Raw genomic sequence first — 9,363 nt, forward strand, 5'->3', positions numbered from 1 at the left:
CTTCAGTAGAGCTGGTGAAGTCATGCCAATGAAAAACTCAGTAAGAGCCCATCCTTCTCCTCACTGCAGTACCAAGGTGGTACACTGGGATAAAATTTCAATTCCTCGGGACAAAAAAAAATTAATAAAAAGCATTAGTTTGGCATGAATTAGTACTTGAAAGACAAACAGAACCCTCTAATGGTAAGTCTTCTCTGTTACCTTGATACAATCTATTTAATGAATATTGAAATGCCTGGACGTTTTAGCAAAGGTGGCAGGTAGTGTTGTATGAGAAAGTAACTCTTCAAAACCACAGTATTTCTCTCTCCCTGAATAAGGCTAAGGAGTTGATTCTTCACAAGTAGGCACGAATTTCTAAGGATTTCTTGGCTAGTTTATCTCAGTAAACTGAAATCACTCTTGCAATGTTGTGACTCACTTCAGTTAAGTGAAAACTAATCTTGTGTCAAAGTACTCTGACACTGCGTTTTATTTTCAGAAAATGGCATCTATGTGACTTAAACTTAAATATTATATGTGAGATATCCATACATCTTGACAAGATAACTAAAGAGCAAAAAGGTAAATATAAATACACCATAATATAAAGAAAAAATCTATTCCCCTGGATTTATGTAAGACCATAAGCATACAAAGCTTAGAAACAAAGGTAGGAATCCATGCCAAATTTTTATGTATAAAACATCTGAGTCCCAGCAGCTCTTAAACATGTGAAAGCTAAGTCTAGCTGGCTGTGAACCTCAGTAAGAGATTTCTAGCCAAGAATTAACAATTTGTATTATTTAATAATTGACTGGGTGTTGGGATGGGAAAATGATTTTTTTAGGTTATATTATTACTAAATTCACTCAGAAATTGCAAGAGCTTCCATTAAAATGAAGGTTGTTTTTTTTTTTTTTTAATAGGGCAATGTATATAGAGCAAGAAATGAAATAACAATTTCTCTGTCTATATGGGTCTTTAAAAATCATAGTACCTAAACTGAAATATATTTTACATTATTGTAAGGTCTTGGTTTTCACAGGGCCTAGCATCGTCAGGACCCAGCACAGTGAAGATGCCTCCTCATGCAGATTATTATTTACTATAAGTTGACGTAATTGTTGCAGTTGCAATAACTTTACCTAAAAGAAAGCAAAACATTGGTGGAAAATGCAAATGAATTTTTAATGCACTTACTTATACTGTTTTATTTTCATCTACCATAATACTTTCTTGAGCAAAGTTCATTAGCATCCCTTTCATCTATTTGATATCTGGCTGTTGAAGATGCAGAAATAGATACCTATCTCACCAAGAAGCCTCCCAATAACCTCCATTCTGGCACAGGGAAGCAAAGACCTCATGTGCCTTTAGGTTTTAAACACTTCCATCCCCATACACACAGCTGATTGAATTGGGTTTACAGTTCATGCAAGAGCCAGACTATATGTTTGAGAAATTTGTCTTGTTTTCTACTCTTGCTGCAGCAGGCTATTGTTATTATTTTCTGATTAGCACACAAGGTTAATGCTCTTGTGATAATCTGTAGAAATGTCATTTAAATTTACACTTCCTCAGCTTCTCCCATGCAAAACAATGATCAGATTCAAGGATTAAGCACTGAACCTTTCTCGCTCTCCCTCTGATTCAGTTTATACACCATTTTTTTCTATTAACATTTTTCACAGGACAAATACTTCTCCACTGAATAAAGATTTATATTGCGGTTTCCTAGAATAATCTTCAAGAAGGAAAAGGTATTTCCTCCCTCACAAATCCCCTCACTCCATGCACACACAGCAGCATGCTCTGAATAGGACGAAGAAAAATTAGTGAGGATACGATTACTTTACTAGAGAAAGGCTGCCCTCCTCCCGCGCCAACAAGATATTATAGGTCAAGTCAAGTAAGGTCAAGTGAGTTCTTGTCATGTCCAGGATCCCTGATTTATTCTGTCAGCTGTTCACTGTCATGCAGCACGATGGGGTGAGTGTCGATACTGAGACAGTGCAAAGCGACTGAACATGCTGATTTTAACAAGGGTGGCTCATGTTCACTTGAGTCCTGCTGGGTGATTATGGGTGTCATGGGGAGTGTGGGATGAACAGTATATTAGCACAGATAATTTATGTACAGGGCTTTCTTTGCCTTAAAGAATGCAATCTCTGTGATGGGGAAGTCCCTTGGGATCCCGTGAGATAGTTATCCCTCAGCAGACAAGGAGATACAAAGGAGGGCCATGCAGAGAAGCTGGTGCCTTAAAACCCACAGCCTGTCCTCCTTACAAGCTTTCTGCTTTTGTCTCAGCTTTCCTGAACATTTCATTAATATGTATTTGTTTTAGTAGAATTGATTTGGTTTTACAACATACTCGCAAATACAATATTGAAAATGTTTTTCAGCATAGGTTTATTGCTATAACATCTGTAGTTTTGATAGAGAGGCTTCTGGGAGAGGTAGCATTTCTCATGCATGCAGCACAAAATTCTCTCTTAGTGCTTTTTCTGAACACTAATTTAGAGTCTCCAGCAAAAAGCCTGCAGTTGCGGAGCTCTTAGCTGCAGCACGTGTTCCCCAGAGCTCTAGGAAGAAGAGGTTTAAAACCATTGTTCTAGGCTGAGGTGTTATTTTATTGATTTATACTGCAAATAATAAACATGATATTAACAATACTGTGTGGTGCTTGCCTCTCTGTATTAGTAACACATTGTTTACATATTTTAATTGCAAACAGAATGGAACAAATGCATCAAGAGTCAATTGAATTTCGTATTAACAGACTACGCCCAGTACCAAAACTGATCTGAGTGAACACAGTCAAACAGCACAGTACTGCATACTCCAGCACCTCTCAGTCTGAGCAGATGCTTTAAGAAACTGCTACTTGGGCATCAAGAAATCAGTGCGGTGCTAGCCTCTGTGAAACTAGAATTTCATAGAATTATAGAAGCATTTGAGTTGTGAGGTCCCCTTAAATACTGCCTAGTCCAGCTTGCCTGCAGTGAGAAGGGATATCTACAGATAGATCAGGGAGCTCAGAGCCTGATCCAGCCTGACCTTGAATGTCTCCGGGAATGGGAGACACTCTGGGCAACCTGTTCCAGTGCTTCACCACACTTACTGTAAAAAACTTCTTCCTTATATCCAATGTCAGTTTCTCCTCTTTTAGTCTGAAACAATTTCCCCTTGTCTTCTCACAACAGAATATGCAAAAGAGCCTGTCCCCTTCTTTCTTATAGTTACCCTTTAGAAACTGAAAAGCTGCCATTAGGTCTCTTTCTCTTCTGCAGGCTGCACAGCCCATCTCTCTCAGCCTGTCCTCACAGGGAAGCTGTTCCATCCCTTGGATCAATTCTGTGGCCCACCCATGGACAAACTCCAACTCCAACATTCTGTCCTGGACTGAGGACTCCACATCTGGACACTGTACTCCAGGTGACAGATCAGCTTTTCCATTGAAACTGCAAGGTGCATGTGCAGATTTGTAGTGCTGTTTTTATGCAAACAAATAACTTTGTCAGTCCTGCAACTTTTTTTCTTCACTGCTATTAGTAGACTCTTTATTTTTGGCAGCCCATATATTAGGGATTAGGAGTATTTCTTTATGCTGATCATCTTCACTTCTATTTTACAAATGCACTTTTTCTGTTGGCAGAATGCAAAGTGGAACAGATGCTAAAAGAGATCTGATGGGTATCAGAACATCTTGTGCTTTCCTCGAAGCATTGTTTTTTGACAAATTCAGGCATGGTTTTCTGCTGTCCAGTAGTCAAGGACATCTCTTTGGCTGGTAGCTGCAACCATTCACCTGATATGCAGCAGGAGGTACCACAATGATATGCAATAAGTGTATCACTGCTCAAAATTTCAATTTGCTATTGTAAATGTGTATGGAAACTAGACAATTATGTATGCATTCACTTTTATTCACTAGCCTATTTTCAAAAAGGCATTTAATACAGAGTTTGTTAAGAAGTCTGGTTATGCTGTGGTGTAAGGTATTTGGAAATGAGAATATCTAGGAGTCACATTACCAAGAAGCCTTATATACTGTGGGTAAAATCATGGCTTACAGGAATTCAGTGGCAAAGCTTCAACCAGCACCATTTGGCATAATATTTCTAACTATGAATATGTTATCAAACTGAGTTACAACAAGAAGTTATTGAAACAACCAACATCTATCTGTGATATACTACATTTTTGTTTAAATGACTCTGATCTGAGTATGTCCAAAAACTAGAATGTTTCCATAGAGTTTAGTAGCTCTTGAACCAAGCCCTTCAATGGCAAAGTCTGCATTTCTGCACAGCCTTCCCCATGAGCTGTGGTAGAGCGCAAGTCTAGGCTGACACTTTGATAAATAGACTGAGCAAGCTCTGTGGAATAAAGGGAAGGAAGAAAACACCAAAATAATAGGAAATAGTGCTAAATTTACTTTTCTTTACAGACTTAAGTGCCACCAGAGCCAAAGGAGCTGAATACAGTCAGGTAAAGCAGATGGGACTTCATTGCTGTTCTGCAGATCTGGAGTTTTGTGCATCTCCAGTGGTTTCTCTTCTTCACGAAACTCAACTCCATTTTGAATTTCAGGTTCAAGAAACTATTTTTCAGCTTCCGCTACTATTCAGCTCCTGAAATATCTCACAATTCGCTTTAGTGGATGTCAAAACCATTCAATAACACTACTGCAGCTTGGAACTTTTCCCAAGGTGGATCAAAAGACTGGGTCTTTGTGCCTAGTAGCAATGTTGAATGCTGCCAAATGTTGAATGCAAAAGTTTGCTGCCATTCTTATTTTTAGTATTGGAAGAACAAATATTTGATGATCTATATGTAGTAGCCTTTCCTTGGAAATCTAGGTTTTCTGACCTGCTTTTATTGGTTAGCGCTCCGAACAGCAAAACACTCTGGCACATGCATAACTTTAAGCAACTGAGTAATCCCAGCACTTTGGGCTGCACTGCTGAAGTGAGTGGGAGTCTTGCCATTGAATTTTATAGGAGCATTATCAGACTGTAAGTGCTTTGCTGGTTCAAGGCCAATATTTTCTCAGACTTCAGAGAAAGCCAGATTGGGTCTGATCTCTCCACAGCCTCCCCTAGAAAGACCAATATAAAAACAAATGATACTAAGCAACAGGAATGCACATAACATAGAGGAAAGTAGCACTGAACACGAGACGAGACAAGGAAGCATTACTCTTTGAAATACTGGAGTATGAGAGAATGGTAGCAGGTTGTTTTCTTCACAATGACTTTCATGCAGTTTTACAAACAGACAGTTTGTAAACATTTGTCCCACTAGCAAAAAAATCAGCATCTGTCTGAGATCCAGACAAATAAATTCCTCCAGCAGAAAGGGATTATGATTGTTAAAGAATGGGCTATAGTGTGACTAACCAACCATTTCTCACACCTCTAGAGGCAGTGAGAAGGATCAGCCTCAGATGAAGGCAGAGCAGAAACCTACCAGGGGCAGCAGAACGACCATGGATCCATATCACATGGCTGTTTGGCTTAATACACAATAACTGTTAAAACTGTGTTTGATGGAATGGTAACTCCATTAAGATTCAATTAAGAAATTCTTCCAACTTCAGGAATTATGAAAATATCTATTTTGTATAATCTGTGAATCACTTACATGTACTCAAAAATTGATGTATTCTGTGTATGACCCAGTGCAGGTTTTCAGATAGCATCTGCCATAGGGAAACATAACCATGGCCCATGGTCAGCATAGCTCCTTTAAACAGGTTAAATCCTGCAAGAAGACAGCCTCTTATCTCTGATACCGTTGACTGACACGCTTAGATTTAAACATAGGCATAAATCCAACTTATTTTCATTTTTAGTCTGGTAAGTTTTATGTTTGCTTGTTCACTTTTTCTCATGGCTGTTTTAGATAATATCTCTTGGTGAAAAACAGCAAGTATACACTTCAGATCTGGTTCTGCTACTCCTTTAAGAACAATTCTGCCATGGGTCTTGCTTCTTCCATTGGAATCAGTATGATTATTTTTCTGGTTAAGATTTCTCCCTGTAAAGCCACAAAACCACAAAACCCAGACCCTTAGCTTTCTGCTGTATTTGCTTCAGTGGAATAGCCCATGCTGGGAGAACATTCATTCCTGTCATTCTGCTCAACCACACAATTAGCCAACTCTTTCAGGCATATGTATATTTATGAAATGTAAAAACTACCAAATGTTCAGTTGTTTCAAGCCAATTAAAAGCAGTGCTTCTACAAAGCACGTGAACAACCCAGTCCCATGAAAGGCACATACCTTGAATTGCTAACCAGCTCTGGATAGATCAGAGAATGCACTGTAAATGACAATGTCACATGCAGATTGTGAGCGAGTAAGAAACTATGCCACTGTGATGTCTCTGGAAATAAGCACTACAGTCCTCCCTAGACACTTCATGACCTTGTGTGTTGATCTCAATCCATTTTCCAGGACTGTAAATAAGAGCACTTGGAAAAGCTTTTCTGTTCACACATTTGTAGTTATGAGGGAGAAGTCCTGAATGGAAGCATGGCATCCATCAGGCAAGCACAGCAGGTGACACAGGACAGACTGTATTAAGCAGATCCTACAACTGGGACTTCTGCAGCATTTTATTATGGCAACAACAGCATATATATTTATCAAACAGCATTAAATATAAAAAAGACATTCCCATGCACAGTAGTAAACTGGCAACTATCCAGTCAGCAGCTTTACTGTGGGCAATGCAAAGAACTCCCTCACAGGGGTTGCCAAACTGCTGAGAATCTGCAATGATTTAGTTATAGTTATCTGGAATCCCTTCCCTGACCCATCAGGAGCTTTGTCTGGATACCTATACACTCCCAGGAGCACTCAGATTTGGTAGAAGTAAACAGCATAGTTAAGTTGAACTGCTTATTAAACAGTGTTGTCAGTACATTATAAAAGTGATTTCCCCTTTCATTTTCAGTTTCACTTGTGGTGATGTTTTCAGCTTTCTCTACTAATTTATATGAGTATTATTTAGTTCAGGGCTATTCATGCTGAATGATTAAGAATCAAGCCAGATTACAAAATAACTTTTATCAGTTATCAGTTATAGATTTTTTTTTAATTGTCCATGTTAGAGTGGTAGAAAAAAGGCTGTTATAGTCTGGCTGCTGATGATCTGAACTGCAGCTGTAGTACTGGAAGGAGATCGGAAATGTCAAGAAACCACCATTACCCTGTCATTCTCACATGAGGAAGCTGCAGTATGGACAATGACATCAATGAGATAACACATGTGATAAACAAGCTGCCAAAACAAGAAAGCACTAAGCCCTGTACCTATCAAAAATACTAATGAAATTATAATGAATGCATTCTTGGTTTTAAAGAAGAATTTTCATCATCCCCATCATTTCCTAGTATCGCATTTATTACTTTCAGACAGAAGAAAAGAAAAAAAAATAGGAACTAAATAAGCAAATGGGAGACAGCCACAATTGTTGGCAAATCTGCTGCTTCTTTCCTGTAATCTTTATAGATTACATCACCTCTCATTGCTTTCTGTGTGATCACCGTCAATTTCACATCTACGCATCCAAGACCAATCACAGCCTAGCCCATCTTGCAACTCCCATTGCATACTGAGGGATCAAATGAAACACAAAGTTTAGCCCTTTCTGCTGGCCTCCTTCAGAGTGCCATAATCTGCTGCTAAATTTTCAAAAAGGTACCTTTTCCACTCATTCCCTCTACTGGTCCACCTACTCAGGTGGAGCTTCCTGCTAGCAATCACAGAGCTGCTTCACAGTCCTTCAAACTTTTCCTTAAAATTTACTTCTTCAGTGTTTTCCACCAAGAGCTGAAAATGGGAAAGTGTTGCATCTGTGGCTTATCTCCCTCTTCCCTGTCCAGCTGCTGCCTGATTTTCTCTCTCTTACTTCTATCCTAAACCTTTTAAAAGTTAAGGACTCATCTTCAGTGATCTGTTGGACTGAGAAATGACAAGAGCTCTTCCTTTCACCATATGCATTCTGCTTAACACACTATTGAAGAGTTTAATGAATACACAACATAACCTGTTAATGGCTTCTAGGAGGTTAGAATCCTCCCTGGTCAAATGAGCCCTTTTAAACTCTATGTTAGGGAGGTAAATTTTTCACTTAGGGATGAAGGGAATAAGACTGAAAACCCATAATTTTCACCTGTGCTGTAGGGTACAAGAAACAGACATAGTAGATCTCCCAGAACTTTATATTCCAAGAATGTCATTGAGTTTGATACTAAGAGTACTATTCCTTCTCACTGAAAATATACATTTTCATTGGTTTACCAGAAATTGCCCACTTGTAAGAGCTGGAGAAGATTATCTTTGCCAGGAAGAAAAGGAGAAATTGGAAAGATAAGACAGAGAAAAGGCTTATAATAATAAAATAATAATAAAATAATGCAAAATAGATTTGCAAAGAGAGAGTTTGAAAGAATCCCTACATACTGCAGAACAGGAGATTTATTTTCTGCAAACATCTTTATCTTATTTTTATTAAACTCCTTACTGAACACTAACCTTATAGCACAGCATGGAAAGGTGGCAGAGAATTATAGAACAGAAAAACATCTCTGGAGAGTAACATGCAGAAGTTCAAGTGGTAGTCTAAAGAAACGTGGTTTTGCTCTGAATTTCCACTGATAGGTTTAAATTTTATCATCCTGTGGTATTACTAACATTTCAGAAATGTGGTGATTTTGCCCATACTCAGTAACAGGGCAGGGAAGAGATTACCAGCAGCAGCACTGAAAAAAAGAGCACATATCATCCAGTGTTTGGAGCTCATGTAGGACTCCCAGCCAAAGTCATTTGCAATCCTGAGACCTTGTCCATCAGTGCCATTGGTTCTCCTCCTTCTTATTTAGAAAGGGAGACTGATAGTCGTTTTAATCCCTACCAAAGACATGTTTTCCTATACAGTCTTTTGAGCATGCCAAACCATGAGCCAGACCTTTCTATAGCAACAAAGCACAGTAGGAGTCATCCCTTCTGGAAGCTTGGACAGGCAGGAAGAGAGGTATGCCAGGGTATCTCTATTTATACCTATAAAACCTATGAGGAGATTGGCGGGGCACGAGGACTGTGGCCAGCTAGGAATTCCTTGCAGAGCTAGTGTTGCTAGCTACTCTGAACGTAGACTTCTGTGCCTAAACTAACTACTACTCAGTGGAAATTGCAATTACAGCTCATGTGTTTTGCCAATATTTTGAGACAAATGAAATAAGTTTTACTGGAAATTACAGGATCCTGTGTTTTCTTAATAAGTACATAATTCACAGTTCTTTTATTTTCTTTAATGATTTAGTTAAGCCACACAAAATAATCCAGTAATTGTGACATTTCACAA

The sequence above is a fragment of the Phasianus colchicus genome, chromosome Z (genome assembly GCF_987193195.1).
Source record: "Phasianus colchicus chromosome Z, bPhaCol1.hap1.1, whole genome shotgun sequence".
NCBI lineage: Eukaryota > Metazoa > Chordata > Aves > Galliformes > Phasianidae > Phasianus > Phasianus colchicus.